We start from the raw sequence: 26,960 nt of genomic DNA, 5'->3' as shown, positions 1-26,960 counted from the left end.
GGTGATTCTAAAGCTTATCCTTCTTTAGGTTGCTGATTTGGGTAGGGATGTTGATGTTGAGGTTTGGGCCATTTGGCATTATGTTGCTTTGCCAATGGTGTGGTAGGACTTTTTCCCATCTTGCCAAGCTATCTTTATCCTAGCATTTCACACATGAATTAGATTCCAATTTGGTAGTACCATGTGCCAATAGTGTCATGTGAGATGGGTAGATTGGATTGATCTAAACCTAGGGCTTAGATGTGATGCTTGAGTTCTATTTGCCCTATGAACTCCCTAGAAACTTAACCATATAGGAGGAATTCCCGCCTCACTAGTCATGCAAAGAGCACTCACAAATTTCGAGCACCACGAATAAATTGCATAAATAAAAGCCCCAAGAAACACTTGCAATCATATCCACACAAGACAGTGAATTGTTTTGCCCACTCACAAAAGAAACATGCACTGATGACACATGGTACTTATATGTGCAAAAATGTGCATATGCTAGTGGGTGCTCATGATACAATCTATTGCTAGCTAGGAGAGGTTTGGGGTTCCAAATCCTCATTAGTATCGGGGATGGCTTGCGTGTTGATGTAGTAAATCTTTAATCGGCTCCCATTGATTATCGTGGTAAATTGGACTCCCGGCACTTCAAACCAAGATGCAAATTGTAGAGACGGAGATTCTAAGGCTCAAAGAAAGCATGACTGAGCAAATGATACAATAGGTCCTTGTACAAAATGCTCTAGGGAAAAGTCGAAAGGATGCACAACAAGCGACGATTTGTCTACAAGACAAACACCTTCATCTTTCTAAAGCGCTGAGCAAAAAAGAAGAGGGAGAGCAGTCCTTCCACATAATGAAAGCCTCCTGTGATGAAAAAAGAAATCATGCTCTTCAAAGAGAACCTACATGTAAAAGATCATCAACTCATTTCCACAACCAATACAAGCCATGAGTTGCAACAAAGCATCATGGAATTCGAATGCCAAGTTCAGAGACTAGAGCAAGAAGGTTTATCATCTAGGGAATAGGTTGTGCATGCTAATGTTAGACTAGATGCCCAAGAACAAGAGTTACTTGAATGTCATGTGCTTAATGATCAATTTTCGGGATCATCAAAAGTAGCTCAACAATTCAACGTTCTAAAGCTTGCTTACACCACATCACTTAGTAAATGTGATAAACAGAGCACAGAGTTGTAGAGTTGCAAAAACAAAAGGCAAGAATTTTTGGATTAGTACTTCAACTTTAGAATCAAGCCGATGATGACATGGAGGAATCAACACAAGATCTATTGCTACAAATCATAACAACATTATACCAAGATCTTGTTGCAACACTTAAACAAGCGGATCATCTACAAGGAAGAGCTCACATTTAGTGCAACCAATTGCAGCTCAAAATGCTACATGCGACTCATTGGTCTTGATTGGCCTTGGGCCAGGCCTGTAAGCCATAAGACCCTCCAAGAATCATGCCAAAAAATGGATGAGGATGAGAAGAATGTATTTTGTCTATGAGGATTATCAAATTGCTAAATCCATTTATCCTCCCTTTCCTCCACCTCCTACCAACATCCCTCCTCCCTATTTCTCTTATTCAGTACTTGCTTCCACCTCCTGTATGTCCCCTATAACCTCTTCCTCTCTGCCACACATATCCCTCAGATCTCTTATGAATTTACAATTGAAGGTGGCGACAATGATTACAACAATGTGCTTCACAATTTGGATAATCCAAACCAAACACCCACATAGGAGTTCAATATGGAAAGAGACATGATTCCACTCCCGAATAATCCCATAGGTGACTATTGGAGGCAATATCAGACATACATCAAGAGGAGGATGCTATCTCAATGGAAATTCCATGGGCATTCACCAAGCACAGATTACTCCAGACATTAGCAACAAATTGGAACCACAACTAGCATGGCGTAGGCAAAATTTGCTCAAAGTCCATAGCCCTATCCCCATGGTCATTGTCTTAGCTCTATCCCCACGGCCATAGGGATAGCTCTAGGAACACAAAACTAGGAAAAAGCACATGATAATTGGGACCCCAAGCATCAAGAAATGATGAAATTTGCATGCAAATTGCATTGAAATAAACCCCATTTTGCAAATGATGAAATTTGCATGCAAATTGCATGCCACAAGGGGCTGTCGCCCCTTGAACCCGCATCGAGGCAAGCTCAACCTAGAATTGGGGCATCAACTGCACTGACTAACACATGCACTTGAGATCATGAAGAATCCTAGGAGCTAACCTAGAGCACGAAGATAGTGCCTCAAACAACATTCTATCTAGCTATGTGCCGAGTTTCACAACTATTCAGTCAGGATCCCCAATACTTAGTGCCCATGCACAGAGCATCCCAAGCTGAGTTGTCCAGCTCTAAAGATTCAATGAGCTTTGATGGAGAGATGGGTGAAAATCCCAACCTTAGAGCATTGCAGCTCCAAACTCTAGTCTAGTACGTCCTCAATCACCTACTCTTTCCACAACATCTCAAATACGAGACTCACTTGTAAACATGCCAGGAAGGTTTGGTCTGAGTGACCCACCCACAAAAATGGTAAACCTATTCGCTGGGCAGACTAGGGCAATCATAGAGCCTCAAATGCTGACCCAACCGTCAATATCACAAACAATACTCAGGGAGCCAAGTCCCACAATACCTAATGGCAATCAACCCCCATTGTACCAATTCTTTGATGATAGACAATCCTATGGGGATGGATTTGGACCCACATTCTCACAAAGGTCCCAAATGCTAGAGCAAAGGGGGTAGACGAGTAACCTTGAAGGCCCACAATTAAGACCCTGCACCTCACAAGCCCCTATAATGCCTCCTTGGAAACAAAGCATGGGAAATATTCCCTACCCAACAAGTGCCCGTTATAGGCCTATGCATGCAAGGAACATACCACTCCCTAGAGGACCTCCAGTCCAAGGTGTTAGGCCCAACTCGAGCCAAGTCACAATGCAAATGCCTAGTGGGCCTGGATCCTCCCATCCCAACGTCGTACCATCAAATCCATGGAACCCTACATCAGGACCACCAATGTATAGGACAGGGCCCACCATTCCACAACCTCCTCATGTATCGCAAGAACAATCCTTACAGATGAAGCTATGAGAATCCTAGTGCAAGCGCTAGGAAGGGGGGCTACCGCTCCACCACTAATGTTTCTAGGAAGGGATACCAACCCCTCAAGGAGCAAGCCTATCACAATCTCCAAGCTAATCACCAAGTTTGTAGGAGAAGGAGACCCAGTCTCCCACGTTGAAAGATTTGAACAAATCTGTGAGACCTTTGGTGATATTAGGGATATAGGCAAGGTCAATGCCTTTAGCTTGAGTCTTGATGGCAAGGCTGGACAATGGTTTAGAGCCTTAAACCCTGAGGAGAAAATAAATTGGGACACATTGTGTAAATCTTTCATTTTGAGGTTTGCCCATAGTGGTCCTAAGTGGAGCCCAATTAACTAGCTTTATGAGGTGAAGCAGAAGGACACTGTGTCCTTAAGAGAATATATTGTCAGTATTAAACATCTGAACTTGCAATGTGAACCCCACGAGAGGATGAGTGATGTCCAGCTTTTGCCACTCTTCCTCATAGGGCTAAGGGATGCTAAGCTGCATGATCATTTGTTTGCTATGGATCCCACATTGTTTGAGCTATGCTACCTTGGTGTGCTCCTTTACCAAAACTAGAAGACTCACTTAATTGGATGCATACAGTAGCAGCAATAGATCTACCAACTGCTAAGGGCACTTAGACGATGCACCTTAATGATGAGCAACGTAACTCCATTACACTTTTTGCACCATAAGAGCGGTACTACCTAATAAAATTGAACTAGGAATTGACAATGCCATTGATCCTAACGAGATAGATATGACTCCATCTCAACTTTGGGTAGACTTGACATCAGTAGGTGCAACATGCCAAATACAGGCCATGGCAGATTGGCAAGCAAGCCACAACCTCATCTCCTGGGAAACATTTAAACATCGGCTAGGTATGCCTTCAAGTATATGATTATGAAATTCAGTCCATAGAGGGTACCTCTATTAAGGTTATTGGTTCTTTAATGTTGAATGTTTCCTTGGACAATTACATTGTGCCTTGCAAGTTTTTCGTAGCTCTTGTAGGTACCTTAACGGAAGCTGCCATTCTTGGTAAAAGTTGGACCCAAGACACTTACAAAGGATTATTTGGTGATGAGTCAACCCAACAAGATGTGTTAAGAACTACCAACCAGCCCAACATCCAAGCACCAACATCAACATCCACTTCCGCTTCTCAACCTTGGCAAGCACCTCACCACCAATAAAGAAAACAAAGAAGAAGAGCAACCAAGCAAATATGGGTCCCGAAGGGATCTATTGAACGCTCAAGGATACTTTGAGGGTGAATCATATTTTTGGATTCCAAAGAACCCTCAACATATGAAGCCACCATTGCCAGCCACCCCCTCATGTTGTAAACTAGAAACCTCAACATCAAAGAAGAAGACGATGCCATCCAACAAGGAAGGTACATTACCAATGGGTTCCCACAAGACTACTCGAGGCCCATGGATATTACCTTGGCAACTCTTATATATGGGTACCCAAGAACCGCCAAAGCAATCAACAGCCCATCCATGCTTGCCCTAAGCCTAAATGTACACCATCTCCATCGCAAAAGCAGGAGCGCGGAGCCCCCAATCTATCAATACAAAATCAAGACAAAATCATCAATGAGTGCAGATGCACCAGAAGTAGTCACACAAGAACCTAGTCTACAAAGATGCCAAGAAGAGCAAGAACCTGCTTACAAGGATAAGGGAAAAGCACCAATGTAGGAGGATCATATGCCAAGGACTTCATTTACCTCCTCTCGAGTAGTTACACAAAAACCTGTCTCAAAAAGGGAGACAGTAACACAAGAACTTGTTCAACCACAAGTCTATCAAAAGGCATGTCAATTTATTGCATCAACTTCAAGGCAACGGGCGATAACACAAGAACCTATCTTGAAAAAAGAGACGGTAACACAAGAACCTGCCAAGACAAATGTTGAATCCACGTTGGGAGCCACACAAGAACCTTCCTTACTGAGAAATTTAGCATCTATCATCAGGGAAGCTACGTAAGAATCGGCCACACAAGTAATGCCCATCACAACGGAAGTCCCACCAATGTGAACAACAAATTATCTTCATCCTTGACAATTTTATCAGCTGAAACTTGGGCTCGACAAAAGCAAAATATCTCTGAGACATTGCAATCCTACTCACATTTGATACATAGAACATATATCACTTTATTACGAAGAGTATCATAGAAGTGGTACATGTGGGAGATCGCAATGTCAATGGTGCAACACTAACAATAAGAAACATGCCAATAGTAGATCCACAAGAACCTGCTCCTAAAAATGGGGTAGCTCCACAAGAACCTACTACTGCAATCAAGGATCTCAAAGAACTTCAAGCAACGTTGTTGCCAACGGGACTGCTTGCCAACAAAGATCTCCAATGATGTCTTAGTGACTCTCCTTCAAAGTGATTATCAAACTTACATGAGGTTCTGAATAGCTTTACAATTCATATTCCTCTAGTGGTCTACAAAATGATGTTCTTGCTAGGTTTGGGTCACAATTGGTCAATATGTCATGGCACTCACCTTCTGATATACTCATAGGTACTAAGGCCATATAGGTGAATAAGAACTCAGTTCCAAGTGCTAGGTCTAGGTGTGTCCATAAAGAGCAATAAAGTTATAACTCGTGGAAGTCCTAGGTGAAAATAGGTGGTCAGTCCTCTTCAGGTCCTCAGCATGGCACACTCAACAAATCACAACTATATCAGCCCAAGGGCTCCTTGGTCGGGAAGATAAGCTACAAACACTATGGAAAGTCAATACACCAATTAGCTTAACCTTTGCCTTCATTACTTTATGTATGCCTCTACACCGGCCTTTCTTATGCATCTTTGGCTTCTTTATTTTTTTAAAATCAAGATTGTTATTGCTTCTTGTGTGTTGATATCAATTTGTTTGGTCTCTATGGTGATTCATCAAACACATCATTGAGAGCATTTACTGAAGTTGCCTTCGGCACCTATTTCACTACTAATTCACTTTTTATGCACACAGTGAACACAAGGAAGAAAAAAAATTGATCTGACTTTAGATAGGATTTTGACAAAGGATGATGGTCTAGCCAGAGGAGCTCTCATGGTACTTAACTCTTGACACCATCAGCCATCGGGATAACACTTTCTCCCAACCATGAGATGGTCTTCAATAGAATTGAATGTACCTAGTCCTCTTTTGGGTTTTATTTTGTACCATGCATTCATGTGCAAAGACATGGAGACTAAAGGACTTATCTCATGGAGGGAAAAAGAGTGAAAATAGCTATTTCCTTATGCTTTGCAAATGCACAAGGAGAGGGGAAATGGAGGGGACAATGGAAAATAGCAACCCATGCTCTAGACCTCATGGTGCTATTTCCCATACCCTTGAGAATTATTGATGTGATAATAGTCTACTATTGATTTACCATTTCTTTTAGCCCACTCTCATTTTCCCTTAGATTGTTATGTCATGCACCAAGGGAAAAACGTCCAAAATATGTTCTTCCAAGGGAGAACATCCAAAATAGCCATCCTTATTTTTCCTCTTTTTCCCCTCCATGACATAAGTCGCTAAACACCGAGTGCCCTGATTTCTAGCCACTTTGCAATTCCTAGGAAGGCATTGATATTTTGTTATCAACTAACACATATTTCAATACAGTTTTGAGGACTCCCACAATAGTAGCTTTGATTTTGATGGATGATGAGGTCTTGAAGCTATGTCTCATCGTGAGGATTTGAAGGCTCTGTAAGTGAAGATCCTTTTGGGGACATTGACAGGAGAGGAGCTTCATCAACGGGTGGAGGTAGCAAGTCCTCTCTAGCAATGCTTACATTGTCAGAAAAAGAACATACTGGATAAATTGACAAAGATTGATGAATGGTAATTAGCAAGGTGGTGCGACGAAGACAAACACTTCTTCAGGTTTGTCTAAGAGGACACATGCATGCTAGCCAAAGTGATCAAGGCCTTGAAAAACAAAGGAATAAATTGGGCACAATTGATGGCGGCCAATACAAGACAACAGACTGCCAAAATGATGTCGATTAAGTAAAGGGCTTGAAGGGTGGTAGAACACCTATACATGCTCATATCATTCTCCTTTTCAATTAGAGCATCATTCTTCCATAGGAAATCTTTTGAGTATTTCTTGCTTTTGGCAAGCAGTTGCTATTTAAAGCATATCCATTGCCTCTTCTTGGTAGGATGTTGCTTCTAGTTGGTTTTCCTCTCTTGCTAGTCCTACTGAAACTCTATGTTTGTCCAATCTTCTCTTGTTTTTTTGGGTTGCAGATGGCTATACTTGGATCATTGCACATTCTCTGTATTGCACAATACCTTGCATGTATTGGATTGTGCATTGCAAGTTTGTTATATGCACTACGACCAGTCTTTGTACTATGCAATGTTTGCATATAATTGCTCACTATTATATACATGGCACGTCTAGTGTTCACGAGATTAACCTTCAAATTTGAAAATAGAAGGTTTAAAAAACCATCACATTTAACTTGATTATTGCTTAAAACCTGCAAAATTTCTAACGAAAACGTTTAAATTTGGAATTGTGCTCAATTGTTGCTTCATGTTGAGGTCCTCCTCCTTGTGCATTTCACCGCCGCTGCAATGCATGTAACATAACTTCGTAACCTCCTTTACAACAAATTGAATTTTTCTTCGCAGTTTGCCTCAAATTTGACAATGCTAGTTTCCTTATTTGTCTATAACATTTCCCAACCACTGCGTTCCAGCAGCAGTTGTACATCTACCTGCACTCCAGACCTATATAGCTGGCCTTGCACATGTGGCTGAACCCCTACCTGCCCAGGGTCTCCAAGGTTTGAACACCCCTTGCATGGAAGCCACATATTGTGCCCCCATTGATTTCCTGGCTTTCCCCACGTTGAGCGTATTTTTTCTCGAGCATGTCTTGAGTAAAACTTAGAAAATTCTCATTACTTTTTATGTGAAGCCTTGTATTGGAGGGCTAAGATGACTTACACTAGGTATATATGTATATACCATTAGTCCTTGGCCGTGTTATGTTTTCATATTGCTCCAGCAAAATCTTGGAACTCCATTTCTTTGTGAGAAGAGTATTTTAAGGGGTGACTCGAAAATTTGAGCACCATTCCTGGATCATTAAGAGGATAGGTCGACTGTGAGATTTGGATCGAGGAGTTGATTGGGCGAGAAACATTGATTTGCATGGCATTAGTTACCATCGAGAAAAACACAGATCACGAAGTCGATCGAAAAGGCGTGAAGAAGAGGAAATCTTGACTGTGCAAGACTCTACGACCAGAATTCAAGTACGTTTGCACAATACCAGAAATGACAGCTTCGTCATTGCGAATGCTCCTGTGAGTGATAATTGCAAGCCACCTCATTGTCAATCCAAGGCAAAGAATCCATCCAATCCGTCCTATGGCCAATCATTTCTTGCAAGCTAGTGCAACGTTTACATCATTTATGCAACAACAATGTTTGTTGGACGTGTGCATACACACGCTTGGCAAATACTACGTGTTGCCTTATATAGCTCATATAGCTGTTGGGAACCTGGTCTGGAGTACATGTAGATGTTCAGCAACTGCAGGAAGGCAGTGTTTGGGAGATGCTGAGCGTAGAAGGAACACTCTGTATTTTCAACCGTATGGTTGAGCTAAGTTCTGTTGAAAATTTTATCTACATCTTGCAGAAATGCAGGCAAAGTAAGGATCTAGCATATGCCAAGCGTGTGCATGCACACGTTTGCAATAACGGGCTGGAAGCTCATTTAGCTGTTGGGAACTACATTGTGCCAATGTTCGTCGAATGTGGCAGCGTATCTGATGCTCAGCAAGTTTTTGACAAGTTGGTTCATCATAGTGAGCATTCATGGACTTCTCTCATATTAGGCTATATCCAATATGGGCAAGCGGAGCATGCTCTAAATGTGTATCAGAACATGCAAGAGGATTTTGTTCATCCCAGCAGATATACGCTGATGGCCCTGCTTAAAGCTTGTGCTAGATTGAAAGATGAAGAAAGAGGCCGAGAAGTTCATGCCGATCTTGCACAAAAAGGCTTTGAAAGAGATCTTTTTGTTGGCAGCACTTTGGTTGGCATGTATGCCAAATGTGGCTTACTCTCAGAGGCACAGGAAGTCTTTGACACCTTACCAGTTCGAAATGTTGTGTCATGGAATGCACTGATAGCAGGATATGCTGAACATGGACCTGGTCAAGAAGTGCTGAAATGTCTTGAACATATTCAACTAGAGGGCCTATTCCCAAACACTGCCACTCTTGTGTATGCCTTGAAGGCTTGTGGCAGAATAGGTGCTATAGGAAAGGGCCGAGAAATACATAGGGAGATTTTACAAAGGGGTTTCGACAGACACCTTTCTGTGGGCAACACATTGGTTGACATGTATGCCAAATGTGGCTCAGTTTTTGAGGCACAGGAAGCCTTTGACAACTTGCCAGTTCGAGATGTCGTGTCATGGAATGCACTAATTTCAGGATATGCTGAACATGGACTCGGACAGGAAGCCCTGAAATGTTTGGAACAAATGCAACAGGAGGGCATCTCTTTGGATGCTGTCACATTTATTTGCGTTTTGAGAGCTTGTGGAATCATGGGATCCATAGACAAGGGCAGAGAAATACACCAGGAAATCACACAAAAGGGATTTGAAAGAGAACTTTTTGTTGGCAATAGTTTGGTTGACATGTATGCCAAATGTGGCTCACTTTCAGAGGCCCAGGAAGTCTTTGACAAGCTGCCAGCTCGAAGAGTTGTGTTATGGAACACCCTAATTGCCGGATATGCAGAACATGGACCTTGTCATGAAGCCCTAGAATGTTTTGAACAGATGCAACTGGAGGGCATCTCTCCGGATGCTGTCACTTGTGTGCATGTCTTGAAAGCTTGTTCCTGCATAGGAACCATAGGCAAGGGACGAGAAATACACTTGGGGATCACTCAAAAGGGATTTGAAGGATATCTTTCTGTTGGCAACACTTTGGTAGACATGTATGCCAAATGTGGCTCCCCTGCAGAGGCACAGCATGTTTTTGACAAGCTGCCAGCTCGAGATGTTGTGTCATGGAACACACTAATTGCAGGATTTGCTGATCATGGATCTGCCCATGAAGCACTGAAATGCTTTGAACAGATGCAAAGCGAGGGTATCTCTCCAGACTCTGTCACGTTTGTTTGTACCTTGAAAGCTTGTAGCTGTACAGGAGCCATAAGCAGGGGCCAAGAAATACACATGGAGCTCACACTAAAGGGATTTGAACGAGAGATTTTTGTTGGCAATACTCTGGTCGATATGTATGCCAAATGTGGCTCATTTGCAGAGGCACATTATGTTTTTAACAATTTGCCAGTCCAAAATGTTGTGACATGGAACATACTACTCGCAGGATATGCTGAACATGGACTTGGTAAGGAAGTGTTGAGACATTTTGAGCAAATGCAACTGTTGGGTGTCCCTCTGGATGCTATCACACTAGTTTGTATCTTAAAAGCTTGCGGCAACATAGCAGCCATAGGCAAGGGCCGAGAAATACACATGGAGATCGCACAGAAGGGATTCGAAAGGGAGAAGTTTGGTGGCAGCAGTCTGGTCGACATGTATGCCAAATGTGGCTCACTTCCAGAAGCACGGGAGGTATTTGAGAAGCTACCAGTCCGAGATGTTGTATCGTGGGCTGCACTAATTGCAGGGTATGCTGAACATGGACCTGCCCAGGAAGCACTAAAATATTTTGAACAGATGCAATTGGAGAACGTTGCTCCAGATGCTGTGACACTTGCTTCTGTTCTGCAAGCTTGTGGCAGCATAGGAGCCATAGACAACGGGCGAGAGATACACGCAAAGATCATACAAAATGTAGCTGAAAGAGATGTTTTTGTTGGCAGCACTTTGGTTAACATGTACTCCAAGTGTGGCTCAATTTCAGAAGCACAGGAAGTTTTTGATAAGTTGCCAGATCGAAATGTCGTGTCATGGGCTGCACTAATTGCGGGATATGCTGAACAGGGAATGGGTCAGGAAGCACTGCAAATTTTTGAACAAATGCAACTGGAGGGCATTTGTCCAGATGCTGTCACATTGGTTAGTGTCTTGAGAGCTTGTGGCAACATAGGAGTTCTTGGAAGAGGCCGAGAAATCCATGTCGACATCACACTCAAGGGACAAGAGAGAGAGCTTTCTATTGGAAATGCTTTGATTCAGATGTATGTCACATGTGGCTCACTCTTAGAGGCACTGGAAGTCTTTAACAAGCTGCCAGTTCGAAATGTTGTGTCATGGAGTGCAATGATAAAAGGGTCTGGCTTGAACAATGAGGGAAAGATGGCCGTACAATTTTTTGAGGCCATGCAAGAACATGGAGTGAAGCCAGATGCTATTACATTCACGTGTCTTCTTGCTGCATGCAGCCATACAAACCTGCTGTTCAAGGGCCAGGAGTATTTCAAGGTGATGAGAGAAGAATATGGCATTGCACCACAAAGAGACCACTTTACTTGCATGGTTGATCTTCTTGCACGATCAGGAAATTTGTCTGAGGCAGAGGGATTTCTTGCAACAATGCAGTGTTCTCCATCTGATGGGACATGGAGAGCTTTGCTCAGTCTCTGCAAGGCCTATGGGGAAGCAGAACTGGGCCTGAGGTGTTTTCGCCAGCTTGTCCACATGAACTCAGAATCTGCTGCTTCGTATATCCTCATGGAAAATATCTATGCAACTTCTGGAAGGTGGGATGATGCATACAATGTGGAGGAGCTGCGGAAACATTCACGGGCAAAGAAGAAGCCTGCTAGTGCTTCAATAGAGGTGAGCAAGAAGGTGCATGAGTTTATAGTGGGTAACAACCAAAATAAGGACATCTCCACAATGCTAGAAATATTGAGCTTACGGATGAAGGAAGAAGGGCATGTACCAAATCCTGATCTGGTCGTGAGCATTGTGTGATCATGCAGAAAAACTGGCATTAGCTTTTGGTATTCTCAACACACAAATGCTGCTTGTGATAAAAGTTGAGGATGTGCAACGACTGTGACAATGCAAGTAAGATCATATCCAATGAAAGATCATTGTTTGAAATGCCGTCTGTAGTGCATTATTTCAAGAATGGTTAGTGTTCTTGTGGAGATATGCTGTTCTTATGCAATGAAGACAAGAACAACTGGACTACAAAAAAGATTTGATTTACTTAAAATGTTGAAATGTATAAGATAGAAGGATTTACATTTTATATGGAAAGGGAGGTGTCTAAGTAATTTATTAGCCTTTGGGGTCTGGAACTGTGCTCCTGTCTTACTCCACATATATGGGGGTGAAGGAGACCCAGCATTAAAGCAATATGCACTCCCTCAAAGGTGGTCGCTTAAGCTTTTGATGCCATCTTTATATATAAGAGACATCTTTTACCCAGTGGCAGTAGTAACCAGGAAGTGGCCCATGCATAAAAAGCAAGGGCGTAACACCTTATAGTGTTAGTTTTCCATCCTCTCCGTAGTCCACCTAACCTCTCCTAATCAATAATTTTTACTTTTGGTAGGTATGGTATCCCTATTTGTTTGAATCCAGAGTTGAGAGCAAAAGTTGGAAAAATCGTGGGAGAAGAATTTATCGCATTCCTCATGGAGTAAAATATCCATGCACAACATTAAGGCTGATTCATACTACCAGAAAATGTGTTTGGCCTGCTAGAAACATTTGGCTAGAAACGTTCCTTAGAAACACACAAAGCGGCCCACGTTTGGGTGAAAACAAAGAAACTCTGCTGTCTACATTTCATATATATTTTATTTTGAGTCTTGACTACTTAGAAATTGGAATTGCAAGTGTTAAAGTTTGAAACTTGAACCTTGATTTCATTTGTGAGTCTTGACATTTTGAATTGACTCTTGAGTCATGGCATTTTACTATCTTGCAATTGCTGCTATCCTGCTGGTGCCTGCTTTACTTGCATGTCAATTGACCCATGTGGTAGCATGCAATCAGTTGCCCTTACTGTGCAGCTCACGTGCACTTGCGTGGGTGACATTTGGCAGCCCTTTGACTGCACTCCCGTGCCATGATTGTGCCCTAACCTCTGCTACCACAGCCAGTCAAATGAATGCCCATGGCACCCCCATCTGCTGAAGCTGCAGTGCTAAAGTTGAGAAAAAGATGATGCTTGAACTTTTTGATTACAACCTTTGTCTGTTCATGCGATATTGCCCTTATTGTGCTTCTATTGTGCCCTAAAAGTTCTCATGCCACAGCCAGTTAGGTGTGCGTGTTACCCTAGGGAGGATGCACATCACATCCCCTTCTACAGAATCTGCAATGGTTGAATAGCAGATGAAGAAATCCTTGCTAACCCACTTGATGCTTGAGCTTCATTAAATACGACCTTTGTCTCCTACTTGTGCCTCTTTTGAATTTGTGCAAAGGGATTGCTCTGGTTCCACAATATTTCCATCATTTACAATCTCTGTTGGCTTTTCATCTGGAATGTCCTCTAAAGCTAGTACCTATGGCTTGAGCCAAGAAACATGGAACACTGGGTGCATAGTCCAGCTTCTTGGTACTTCATCTAGGAATGCTCTGTTTAACTTCAACTGTGCTTCTCCCAAAAAAGTTTGCATCTCATCTTGTGAGGCTCCTTTAGGAGTGAAGGTGGAGATGGTGGGCAGAACAGGTTCATTTTCTCGAACCTGCACACCAGGTGTAGGTGTGCCAATTACATCTGCTAGAAATGACCCAACAGAGGGTACGCACAGTGGATAGCATAGGTCTGCATACTCATCAATAGACAAGGAACCAGCCAGATAGAGAAACCACTAAAATAATATATTTCTGTCTAAAGCTATGGACACAATACAAAAGAGAGAGATCCAGAGTCCCACCAATGGTGTGGTCCTCTGATCTTACCACAAGGTCCTCCTCCTATCTGCCGGTTATCTCTAGACTCGAGCCTGCGCTGCTCCACCATCTCGAGCATATTTAGACTTTCCGTCTAGATCTCAGCTTCTTGCTGCCCCAGAAAACAGCCAAAAAACCCAGCCCTCTGTGAGCTCAGTCTGCAGCTCTTCTTGTTCTCCTCTACCTCCTGAATGTAGGCCCAAGTGTGCTAGCTGCTGGATGAGTAATGAGGGCACAATGGCCCCTTTATATAGCCCCCAAGGGGCTGGAAAGAAAACCGACCAGCATGCAGATTCTGGCCGACCAGTCTGTTGCTGGTCCAGCCCTATAAGGGCTCCAAAACTGGGGCTGACTGCCCCGTTTCTTCATGCAGGTTCCAGCCTTGGTTTGGCCCTTCAACCAGGCCTGGTTGGCTGGCTGTATCCAGCCCAACCAGCCTGTCTAGTCAGGCCTTCTCCTCTGCTGTCCACCTGCCATCTCTGCTGCGTTACTTGCAAGCTCTGTCGCAGGTCATATACCTGCTCACAAGCAATGCCATGTGGCTCACCTTTGTCGCCTTTCTCTTGGATATTCTTCCGTCATTAGGTGCTGCTCCAAACATGCCTCTGACAGGCCGGATCCAAGCTAAACCTCCATAGCCAACTTTCCGTCCATTTGTTGCAGCCACCATGGCTCCTCCAGGTTCTTCTTTCTTTCTCTGATCTCTGCCCCCATTGCAGCCATAGTGCTGCCCATGTGGCCTTCTCTCAGGCACTAGGTTCACCCCCCTTGTAACCAGCCTTTGACTGACAAAGGGCAGTATAACTGACACTTTTATCTCACAACTCTGAAATACAGCCAACATCTACCATTGCCTTGCCCACAAACAATACTTAGAGCATATAACTTCACAGCATATCATCACTGAACCATTCAAAACAAGGGAGGCTACAATCAAAAGCATGCATAGTGACACCTGTTGGCCCCAACACTTGGCGCCCCTTGCGGTATTTATTTAATTACTGGTTAGCTCAAATACAAGGGACTCCCTTCAAGAGCTCACCCGCAGGTGCAACCCAGTACAATGCCAACCCGTGGCTGTGTCCGTGACCAACTCCCAGTGCTATTCTCTTGGTTCTCTCCAGTAGCCATGCATATCACAAGTAGAACATCCCAACAGCATGCCAAGCAATGCATCCACATAAATCAAAGCCATTACTAAGCCCAAGTCTTGCCACTGCACCCCCGGGAAGAGAGTATCACAACCAGTGCCCCAATCCTCTCTCGGGCCAACGGCAGGGCATCCAACCTCGCAGAAACTCAGCAAGAATGATAGTAGCACAGAGTAGAAGGAGAAGACAAGAATTTGGCCAACAAACGGGCCTGTTTCAGCTTGAAACAGCCCCAGAAGATGGTTGAACAGCAGACAGCAGACTCTGGTAGGAGGGAGCTGCCCTTGACTGACTTCCAGCACCAGCAAAGGTTAAAGGAAGGAGCGACCAGCAAGCTGTAGCACATCCACCATGATTGCGTCCACCAGAATGGAGTTTTCAGTCCACAAACACCTCAGATCTCAGTGCACCTTGCACCAGACAGGAGCTAGGAGTGAGGCGTCCAAGATTATGACCTCAGATGCAGGAAAGGAGGACTTTTGTCGCGAACAAAGTCAAGAAAACCTTCAGAAAAGGCCCAAAATGAAGGCGTCTAGGTCCAGGGAGCATGCCAGCAGCAGGAAACACCAACGGGAGGAGAAGTGTCGCGGAGAAAGCTTCAAAATCCACTTCAGCCAGCAAGACAGAAGCTGCAAAAATCCGTCATCTTCAGAAGAAGAGACCTCTGGTAGGGGAGAAGGCCCAAAACAGCAAGGAAGGCAAGGGAGAGGTCCAAGGCCTTCTAGGTGCTTCCAGAGGTGACACATAGGTGCCACAAGGCAAGCAAAGAGACCACACAAGCTCCACATATAGACACATGGCAAATGGGGCGTGGGATTTTATCGCAAACCATGACCCTAATGCTTGGAACCAATGGCCCTAGTTTATAGGACCTCTAGTGGGTCAATTTTTAAAGGATGACCCTTGTGAACTAAACCAATGACCTTAGAAACTAGAACCACTCTAATAGCACTAGGAGTTGCACTAGTTGCACATGAAATCATAGGTACCCTTTGGGCATTAACTAAGGCGCCTAGCCTGGCACCCCTAGGCCAAATTCAGGGACAATTAGTTTAGACACTTCACCATCACCATCACCATCACCATCACCATCACGTCCCCGTGACACCCCCCATGCTCTCCTCATATGGGGGCTTACAGATGGGGAGGTGACCTTTCCAACATGCCCTCTCACCGACACATCTTGGCCCAATGCCAACACGTCAATGATGATGCTCCAGTGACTCCCGGGTTGTAGTCCTCTGGAACACTTCGATGTTGAAATCTTTTCCTAGCTTTTCATCAAGTGGCTCCCGCTCCACCAGGTTTGGTTCCGCTTCCGCACACCATCCTGGTACACAGGTCCATCTCTGGTAACACCTCCTAGCACCACCACCTTTAGTCACGTTCCTTCCTTCAAACTTGAGCAATCCAGCTGCCACAATCTTCCAGTTGTCCCCCTCACAATGAGTGAACAACCTGGAATCTTCCAAGCACCATGCTCTGAGGGTCTATTTCAACCCGTCCTTCCTTTGGCAAGGTCCGCAACAAATGAATATCTCCAGATAACTTGGACCACAAACTCTCGCTGAGCTCTCAAGCAGGTACTCTTCTGATTTCAGTACACCTTGTCCATCACCTTCCAGCAATCTGTGTCCAAGATTTGAAGAAGCACCCACACTTCCCCCTTCTGCCTTCGAAGAAGGCCAATTCCTTCTAATCTCGCATTACCTGAGACAAATGAAGAGCAGAGTCTCTCCACAGCATGCTATAAAGGCTCAAATGAGAGAGGAGTCCACGTTGGAAGACAGGGAATAGTAGGAGTTCACAATGTATAGGGAGGTCTCTACACAACTTGCCATCTACACATTATCCCCATGCACCATCCCCCAAACACTTCAGATGCACTTCGACGCCATCCGTTCACAAAACCTCATCTTCCACATCGATCTCACTGCGCCCCTCCCACCCAACACCCTCCCAACCATCCTTCCTCGCAATCCCGACCACCACTGCCACCTTGTTCTCGCCATGTCCTGTAACTTCTCCCTCGATCTTCAACCCGCCAGCCTCTCCCTAGTCTGCCCCTCCAATCTTCGAGCCTTAGCTACCCACCCCATTCTCTTGAACTTCCAGGTGTGGTGTCGAATAATCACCGAGTCCACCAATTATCCACAGGACGATGACGTGATGCAACTCACCAAGCCCAACGAGTTGAGCCCATGGGTCTATACTCCCGAAAGCATCCAAGCCGACATCAATTGGATGCAGACCTATGGCCGAGCTTCGGCAGTTCAAAATCAAGGGCGTTTAACTACCTATCGCTCCACAACCCACCACCCCCTCGGCATCATCATTTTGTTCAACAGGGTGCTACAAGCTCTCCAGGACTCACTTGAGTCCTTGGTCAACAATTTTGAAACAATTCATGTAGCATACCTCGAAGATGTCATCGAGGAGGAAGGGCATGAAGCCATCTTTGTCTTTAACACTACCGCCCCCCGGACAAAAATTTCGCAAGCAAATCCCACACACCCTACAGATCCCGCCCACCACTCTCAACAACCCGCCAATCCAATCTCGCCTCCTCTTCTCCACACAAACCTACCCGAATACTTCTCTAATGCCTCCAACACTAGCATTGCACAGCACGGACCTCCCAACTCATCTCCTCCAATGCTCCTCGAGCGATAGATCCATCCTTTGTATATGCCCATGGAAAGACGATGGGGACCTGGGCTCAATTCCAGGAGCTCCAATAGAAAGATCCTAATATAATACCCAACCCCGTAGTGGTAGCCGCTGCACACTTCAACCACCTTATCCTTCTGCTGCTCCAAGATCTCCCCGATCACAGTCATCCCCATCGATAAACTCCACAACCTCAACAACCAGATTGTCTTCAACCGCAACATTGGCCCCTCCCCATTCCAAGACTTACGCCTATATCTTTGGGTCTGAAACTTCCATGGCCATCACATGCCACCCACTTCTAGAAGTACTAGTCTTATTTCACGTGGATCACCCCCCCGCAATTGGACCCCTATGTAGTACTTCAGATGGTTCTCTCCACCCACCTCCTACAATGCGGCTGATCCGAGAACAGCTCTAGCAACAAGAAGGGGGGCATGCTAACAGCCATTGGGTATGTTGATAGATCTGGCCCGCCACTACAAGTTTTAAGCTACAAATGGCTCAGAATTGAGGTAATCATACGGGTTTTGAGCCACAAATGGCCTAGGACCAAGGTAGTTGCCGAGATCACCCAAATTGGCAAGGATAACACAAGAGCCATTTGGATCTGATATATGGATAACACAAGAGTCATTTGAAGACAAAGGGAGGGTTGTGAGAGTCAGCATACCCAAGTGGTTGTAACTAAAGAGAAAGAGAGAGAGTGGTATAAGGAATAGGGTTGGCCCTCTCTTTAAAAGGTGACTTGTATAAAAGGCCAAGTGGTTGACTTTGGTCTTCATTGTTGTATGCAACCTTTGAGAAATACAAGCTCTCTTCTTGCTCATGTGTTGAGATTGAGGTTTGCTTGCTCTCCTTGTTTGCCTTTGGTGTTTGGCACGATCCCCCTTCTCCTTCTCCCTTCCTCTTCTTGCTCATGTGTTGAGATTGAGGTTTGCTTGCTCTCCTTGTTTGCCTTTAGTGTTTGGCATGATCCCCCTTCACCTTCTTCTCCTTCTCCCTTCCCCTTCTTTCCCCCCCCTCCTCTCTCTCTCTTTCTCTCCCAACGATCCGGTAGGCACTCGAGTGACACGAGTGAAGGCTTCACTACGCAATGCTCCCATAAGGAGCATGAGGGAAAGGGGAGGCTATGGAGGAAGGCTGAGGGGAGGGGGGTAGGCTAGGGGGGAGGATGTCTGTGGTGCAACGAGCTGTCTCGTGGCCTACCGCTGTGTGAAAGCGCTACTCCAAGCCAGTATAATTAATTGCTTTGTTTAATTTTATCTATTTTCATAGGTCATTGTAGTGTTTGGTAGATATTCATTTTAAGTCTTGTTTCTTTGATAATTGTGTGTGTGTGTGTGGAGAGAGAGAGAGAGAGAGAGAGGATTAATGGTGGAGATGAAGTCAAATCTTGGAGCTAGATGATGTCTAGGCTAGCATTAACAAACAACAAAACGTGGATGGTTCTACACGTAACGTTTTGTTTCCAACTATCTATTGTAAAAGATCATGTCTCAAAGTGTTATATAACTCCCAACAAGGGCATCTAACCATGCATATGCAAAGATGCTTTATATGGGTTATGGATAGTGTACCTACTCAAAAAAAAAATCCAAGATTCATATATTTTGCTAACTATCATGCGCTATATTTATGTATAACAATCATTATTTACATTCATTTAACCAATATCTATTATTCTCTTTTGTATATGGGTGTCATAACATATGCATCGTTTTTTGGTTGATCAAAAGTATTCAATGATGGCTCAATAGTGATCCACTATAGTAACAATAAACTCACTCGATCACTCTAATTTCAATTTAAGAATTTCCATGGAAGAGATGGTAGTAGTATATTTCTACTAATCAATCTAACCACCCACCTCTTCTCTATCCCTCCCCTCCTGCCCCCGTTGTAGTAGTCCTCCAGCTTCCTCCTCTTGCCCGCCCCCTAAAGTCCCAACCTCCTCTAATGCCTAGGCCTTCGAGCAAGGGAAAGGTTGTGACTTCTTCTTCTCAGCCTGCCACTTCTTCCTCTCAAACCCACCATGGATCTTTCCTACATCATGTGAAACAACTGGACCCTCATCATAAGATAAAAAATAATAGGTCCACTTCTCTTCTCCCATGGATGTAAAGTTGAAACCCCAAAGAGGATGAGAGTGGGAACCAACTGCCCAATCGATACCCAAGGTGAGATGGTAATTATTTGGGATGTTGAGGTAGTTCCATGGTCCAAACCTCTAGAACACTTGCATAGTAGGGGCTATGACTGGGAACCTAGGGAGGGAGTTGTGGATTTTCCATGGTGATACGGCTATCTTCTAGTTGGGTTTCTCGATAGAGAGATGAGGACTAGGCCTCACAGTAGTAATTGTGCTCCATTTGGGGTTGGAGATTCAACTTAAGTAGGTTTCACATTGGATGCTATAACAATGCACTAGACAGCTTGGTGTAGAGGTCTCCTTCATATTGCAGTAGGACCTAAGGTAGGCAATGAGCCTACCATGCCTTTGGTGCGCCATTGCATGAACACAGACTATTCCCCTTCTAAACCCCAATCAAAATTGTAAAAAGCAGTGGTGGTTGTTCAAACGCCCACCCCACAAGAGGGCCTTGTTCTCGACTCCCCCTCCTCCACATGAGTTGGACCATGGTGAGTTTGAATGTGCACACTAGAATCTCTGTGGCACCAAACTCCAGCTTAATGAACCTCATTTCCCTACCCCTTCTTATGGTAGCTCACTACCGGAAACCTTTTCAAATATAATGGGAAGGCTTGGTTTGATCAAACTAGTAGACATTAGAGGAGCCACGGGTGGTAGCCCAGTCACTAGTGACAGAAGCAGTACAAAGTGAACAAAGTTTCACCATACCTATAGGCAAACCAATCTTAACAAAACCAATTCTTTGAAGGGGTCAGCCATTCAAAAGTGTGTTTGGCCCTCGATTGGCATAGGATACCAAGTAGGAGGAAAATTGGGCAATCTAGAAGACCCACTTACTAGGTTCCCAACACCTCATGCTCCACCTTATCCGACTTGGGCACAAGGCATGGGAGGCATTCCCTACTCAGTTGCTACTATCTACATGCCTATGCCTGAAATAAATTCACCATTACCTAGGGGACCCCTAGTTCCAGCTACTAGGCCCATCCCACCCCAAGTTACAATGCAGGTGGCCAACAGGTCGGGTTCTTTGAACCCCATATTTGTTTGGCCATCTAATTCTTGGAACCCTCCTACTGGACCATCGATGTATGGAGTTGGTGTTGTATGTGGAGCCTGATCTTTTTCAGAGATTGTTTTTTGCCCTGCTTTGGAGCTAGGCGTGTTTATACACATCCCATGAAGGGAGGGTAGGGAGCGGGTTTAATAAATTAGTAGCCGGTTCCTCCATATTCATCCCTTAGGAACCTGCATTTGCTTCTTTAGTGTCTCTTGAGGTAGTTGCCTTCAAAGTTTGAGACACATCGGATGAAGTTGATGAAAATTTCTCCCTTGGGACCTTCTCCATCATATTGTTGCCTAGAGTATCATCGTTTCGCTATATGACTCAAATGAGGTGGAATTCATTGCAAAAAAATGTTCATAAAGTTTAGACTCCTAAAGTCTTATAGGAAGCTGGCAATGTTGCTCATCACTCATTCTCTTGGGACGCTCACATTACGACTTCATCTAACTGGTTCATAGGGTTCCATTTTTGTCCACTCGGGGCAAATCCCACTATGAACAACTTGCATAAGGTGGTCGAGTTAATATTTCCCTGTGGGTTCAAGGCCCTAAACCATTGTCCAGTATTGCTGTCAAGGTCAACAAGCCAAAGGCATTAACCATGTCCAAATCTCCATGTCACCAAAAGTCTCACAGATTTGTTGAAAATGTTCTACATGTAGGCTTAGTCTCCTTAACCTAAGAACTTAGTGATTAATTTGGAGATAATCACTAGTTTACTTCTTGATGGATTTTGCTTCCTGTCCACAAACATTGGATGCATGGGCCCCCTTCCTAGGGCTTGCACTAGGATCCTCATAGCCTCGTCTAAAAGTATTGTTTGTGGAACAAAAGGAGCTATGAGGATACAGAGGTTCAACGTTGGGAACAATTCAAGAAGTGGAATGCATAAAATCTTGCACCTAGTGTTGAAAACCAACACTCAATTGATGTTGCCTTGCATTATCAACACAGCCGCGGTGATTGTTTATTCGATACAATAAAGTACTTAGTCTATACTATTGGACTCTAATATTATCGATGTTTAAGCTTAAATTCTTACAACATTTCTCTCTTTTGATGCATGTTCTCGATGCAAATAAGATTCGAAATCAGTTGTAGAGATGCCACATGGGATGCAAGATTGAAGGATGATATTTCATATGGTTGTAGTCTATGACACAATGCAAGATTATTTAGATAGCAACCAAGGCCTCGGTTACGAGCTGGTGTGAGCATAATCGTATTCATGTATTTGTTGGGCTTCAATTCCCAAAAGGCGCAAATCTTTGCACATCACCAAGGCAATAATAAAACACTACCCCTTACATTTGTAAGGAGGATCGGGTCTTGATGGACCCTGTATCGTGTCATTTTTTTTTTGTTCTTTATGATATTTTCATGAAAGAGTAGGATCCAAGTTTCAGTTAAGATTGTAGTTATGTGCTCCATGACAAAAAAAGAAAATTTGAAATATAGAGAGCTATAGTGACATTAAGCAGCCCAAGCCACAATACATGCACGCTTGTTTCTCTAAGATAGTCTCTCAATAAATTCAATAATATCTGAGCAATTGAAACTCCGAAGAAAAACCTTTCTAAAGTAAGCAATGGGATAGCTTTACTATGTTGTAAGCCACGGGCTTCCCACTAGTATTGATGGATCATGCGTTCGCTGTCGATCATGAATGCATTCCGGCTGTTGGGCACAATTCAGCTATGACATTGTATGTCACACTGACAAACTTTACTGTTGCAGACAGACTGAACTGCCGAATTCAGACATACTGCCTTTAAAACTTTTCGATGTGGCAATTTGCAAATCTCAAGCAGAGATGTGGATAACATTGACAAATAGAGCGTGATGGAGAAGAATTCCACAATACAGGAGAAATCTTACTGAATTGTAGGACAATTGGAAGAAGTATTCGAAAAATCTGTAATAATGGTAGATACTTTGCTCCAGCAGAGAACAGAAGAAATCCGGTCGGCCTACGGGGCAGGCAAAGAATGCTGGCGAAGAGTACGCTCAAGCTCTGGTACAATCGAGCGAGCCGGCCACTCCAGAAGCAATGATTTTATTGCTAGCTGTTTAGTGATAAACGGAATGTTGTAGGCAGCTGAAGGTCTGAATGCCGCTACAATCTCGGCGGACATTGATCTAGCGAGCTGATCCTGCGGAATTGTGTCGAGGATATTGTACCCATCTATATGATAAGATCCGTTGCTTGCTCATTTGCTAGCTACACCTTGTAAATCTCATTTTGCTTGCTCAGTAATGCTAGCGAAATGATGGTATGACCCGTTGCATGCTGATCATTTGCTAGCTAGATCTTGTACACATCTATGATATGATCCGTTGCGTGATCATTTCCTAGCAACATCTCATTTGCTTGCTCATTACGCTAGCTAGATCTCATTTGCTTGCTCCTTTCGCTAACTACAACATCGACTCCTCATCACTATCATCCCGGTGAGGAATCATCGGGGAGAGGAGAGGACAGAATTGGAGACATGGGTGGCAGAGGAGCGAAGGGAGGAGAGGTGGGAGGAGGAAATTGGCTGGCGATCGGAGCTGGAGGCGGAGAAGGTGGCCGCGGAACGAGTACGTAAAGCGAATTGCAAGAGCGAAGGAGGATCATCAACCTCAGAATGACCTTCAAGCATCCGAAGAACAGTGCTCATGCAAGGCCTAATCGAAGGATCTTCCTGAATACACCACATCGCCACCTTGATCATCCTCTCCGCTGCTTTCTTCTCCATCGTCTCCCCTTCCAGCTTCGCCAACCTCTCGTCCACGATCTCCATCGCCTTCCCTTCCTCCGCCTTCATCACTGCCCATGCCGGAAAATACCAAAACGTATTCCTCGCCACCTCCACATTCCTCCTCCCGCTCACCAGCTCCAACAACACCATCCCATAGCTGTATACATCGCTCCTGCTCGTCACTGCTGCCCGTAGTAGCCACTCTGGTGCCACATACCCCGGCGTCCCCCTCATGTTCGTCACCACATCGCTCTGATCCCCCCTGTCCATCAGCTTCGACAGCCCGAAATCCGCCAGCTTCGCTATGAACCCCTCGTCCAGCAGTATGTTCTGCGGCTTCACGTCCAGATGCACGATCCTCTTCCTTGATTCCTCGTGCAGAAATGCCAGCCCCCTCGCTGTATCCAGCGCAATCTTGTACCGCGTTGCCCAATCCAGAAACCTGGATTCATCGTCGCCGGAGAATAGCCACCGATCCAAGGACCCGTTCTCCATGTAATCGTAGACCAGCAGACGCTGCGATCTTTGGGTGCAGAACCCACGAAGACGGACAAGATTCAGATGGTTGATGCTGCCCAGTGCCGCGACTTCCGCATGAAATTCCTTCTGGCCCTGCCTTGCACTCTCCAGCCGTTTCACTGCTATCTTTGTGCCATTGCCCAGCTTCCCTTCGTAGACTGAGCCAAACCCACCAGAACCGAGCTTCATTCGAAATCCGTCCGTGGCTTTGTACAGCTCCTTATACGAGAATCGTGTAGGCAAGCCCGGCAGACTCTCTAAGAACGCGTCATCTGCATACGTCTCTGCCAATCTCCTCCGAATTCTGATGCCTACAACCGTGAAACTGACGAGGCATAATGCCGTTAAGAACGCAGCACACAGAATAATACCCAGCATCATTTTGCTGGAAACAGAGTTATCTATGGAAGGACTAGAAGGCGTGTAAGAATCGGTAATGCTACCGTCTCCAACTTTGACGAAGGCATGGAAGCTAGCATCGGAAACCTTTTGAATGCTCATGACCTCTTGATAGTGGAAGCACTTGTTGGTGCTGTCGTCGTAGAATGCGACGGTACAATTGCAGCTCTTAAAACATGACAATTTGCAGTCCGTGAGCGAGGACGTGCCCTGATAGACATAGTCATTTGCGAAATAGCTCACACCAACCAACTCCACAAATTGATTGCTTCCATTGCATCTCATGGGTTGGGACATTGCACAGCCTGCAGTGGGATCGGAAGGATTCTTTGCGTGAAACAATCCTGTAGAAGAACCAAGCTGCGGGCAGCTGCACGATCCGTAAGAACTGCACACTCCAAAATCTCCACATCTACCAGGAAGAGCACAAACCAAGCTGCCCGAAAAGATCTCCTGATCTATGCCCCAGCCGTAGTGCAGCCTCATAAGTTCGGACGTTACCATCGGAATCAAGCCGGAAGAAAACATCGCTGTTGTTGTCGTTGGAACCGACGGGAATGATGAAGGAGCGGTTGCACTCGGGCATGCCGGAACTGGGTTCCTGTTGAAAAGTGACGATTCCTCCCCCGGAGCTGTAATTCATGGTGGTGCCACGACAAAGGGGATGCTGCACCGATTGAACGGTGTTGTTCTTGTCAGAAGTAGAAAACCCCACGACATGGTAAGGCAGAGGGCCGGAGGGAGTGGCGACATACATGATCAGACCTCCAGGTTCCATCACGACGAAGTATTTGCCCTCCGAAACGTTGTTATACGAAACGCTAGCGACTACTTGCGTTCCTGCGGCGATGACTTGCCCCGGAAGAAGAGTGTCGGAAGGATGGTCGAAGCTCTGCCATACCTTGTTCCCGTTCACATCCAAAAAGACCAGATTGCCGGAGTTCTGCAGCTCTAATGTAACCCCCGTCGTGATTCCAGTCGACCACGCTACAGATCCATCGCGATCCCGTAGCTGCAAGTTCCCGTCTGCCTGCAGCTGCAGCGCAGCCATGTCGCTCACGGGGTGGTTTCGGTTCGCTATCCAAACCTGCTGAGCTCCTGCACCGCCCGCTGCAACCACATAGCTGCTACTGCTGGTGCTGCTGAGGCTGCTTAATCCACCGTTACCGGGAATGTAAACGATCGAGAGAAAGAACTTCTGATCAGAAGTTGCAACCCAACCCCAAGAGAAGTTGATGTTGCTACTGTTGAGGATGGAGGACATGGAACCGACGACGGAACCAGTTGCTGGGGTGGAGCTATCGGGAGGAGAAACAGGGGAGGCAGCATAGGCGAGGAATGGAGCTGAGAGGGTGCTACGAGCAGATACGAGAGTAATTTGAGCCAGGAGAGTCACCACTAGAACATGTTGGACAAGAAGAGCAAAATCCATGGAAGAAGCTTAGCTAGCTAAAGAAACAGCTTGAACAGCAAACATATAAAAAAATTTGAGCACGCCCAACCTAGAGCTCGACCAGCATCTATACCAGAACCAATGAAGAAGAAGATGAGAGAAGATCACGAAGAAAAAGATGAGAAGATGAGAAGCTTGGCCAGCAAACATCTAACAAAGATCTCTACCTCTCTGTTTTTGGAAGGCAGAGCCAACGAAGAAGAAGATGACATAAGCTTTTTTGCTTCAAAGTTGCTTGAAAAGTTCCAAAGGTTTAAGAGGCACAAGAAGGGCAAGCTCCAAAGGTTTAAAGGGCAAAAGAAGGGCTGCAAGAGAGAGGTGCACAATAATGGCAATCTTTATGCAACTCAACCACACATTGTCACATGGTTGATAACCTTGCTAATAAAAGCTTCTCTTCATTTGTTAACATTTACCAAAGATGAGTGCTCAACAATGTGAGGGGGTACATGCTCACACCAACTTTAGATGATATTGCCTCACCTTTGTGGGTTTTGCAAGTTCAATGAAGACTTTGTGCTACTTGTGAGTTATGTACAAAAGTCAATGATTTCTTTCCTTGTCAATGTCACTATGCTTTCTAGCAAGACTTTTTGACCAAAGTGAGGAAGTTGGATGTCAATTGTTGAGATGCATTTGAGTATTTATTCAGAATCACCTTGGACGTCCATCTTTCTTACCTCCTTGTGTGGTGATATCCTCATCTAAGCTACCTTGTGTGCATATGATAAATTGTCTTAACTATTATTGCAAAATTGTGCACTAA

The 26,960-nt window shown here is 44.8% G+C and overlaps 2 pseudogenes; one reads left to right on the top strand and one right to left on the bottom strand.

Annotated features, from left to right (window-relative positions):
* The first annotated feature begins 8,193 nt into the window (after positions 1–8,193).
* LOC147901188 (pentatricopeptide repeat-containing protein At5g27110-like) lies at positions 8,194–12,363 on the top strand (annotated as a pseudogene).
* An 11,175-nt stretch (positions 12,364–23,538) lies between these two features.
* Positions 23,539–26,527, bottom strand: LOC147901187 (G-type lectin S-receptor-like serine/threonine-protein kinase SD2-5; annotated as a pseudogene).
* Between the last annotated feature and the right edge of the window lie 433 nt (positions 26,528–26,960).

Source organism: Dipteris shenzhenensis, chromosome 6 (genome assembly GCF_047967505.1).
Source record: "Dipteris shenzhenensis isolate YYH24624 ecotype China chromosome 6, Dip_SZ_1.0, whole genome shotgun sequence".
NCBI lineage: Eukaryota > Viridiplantae > Streptophyta > Polypodiopsida > Gleicheniales > Dipteridaceae > Dipteris > Dipteris shenzhenensis.
The sequence above is the reverse complement of the archived record's forward strand: the minus strand, read 5'-3'. Positions and strand labels throughout refer to the sequence as shown.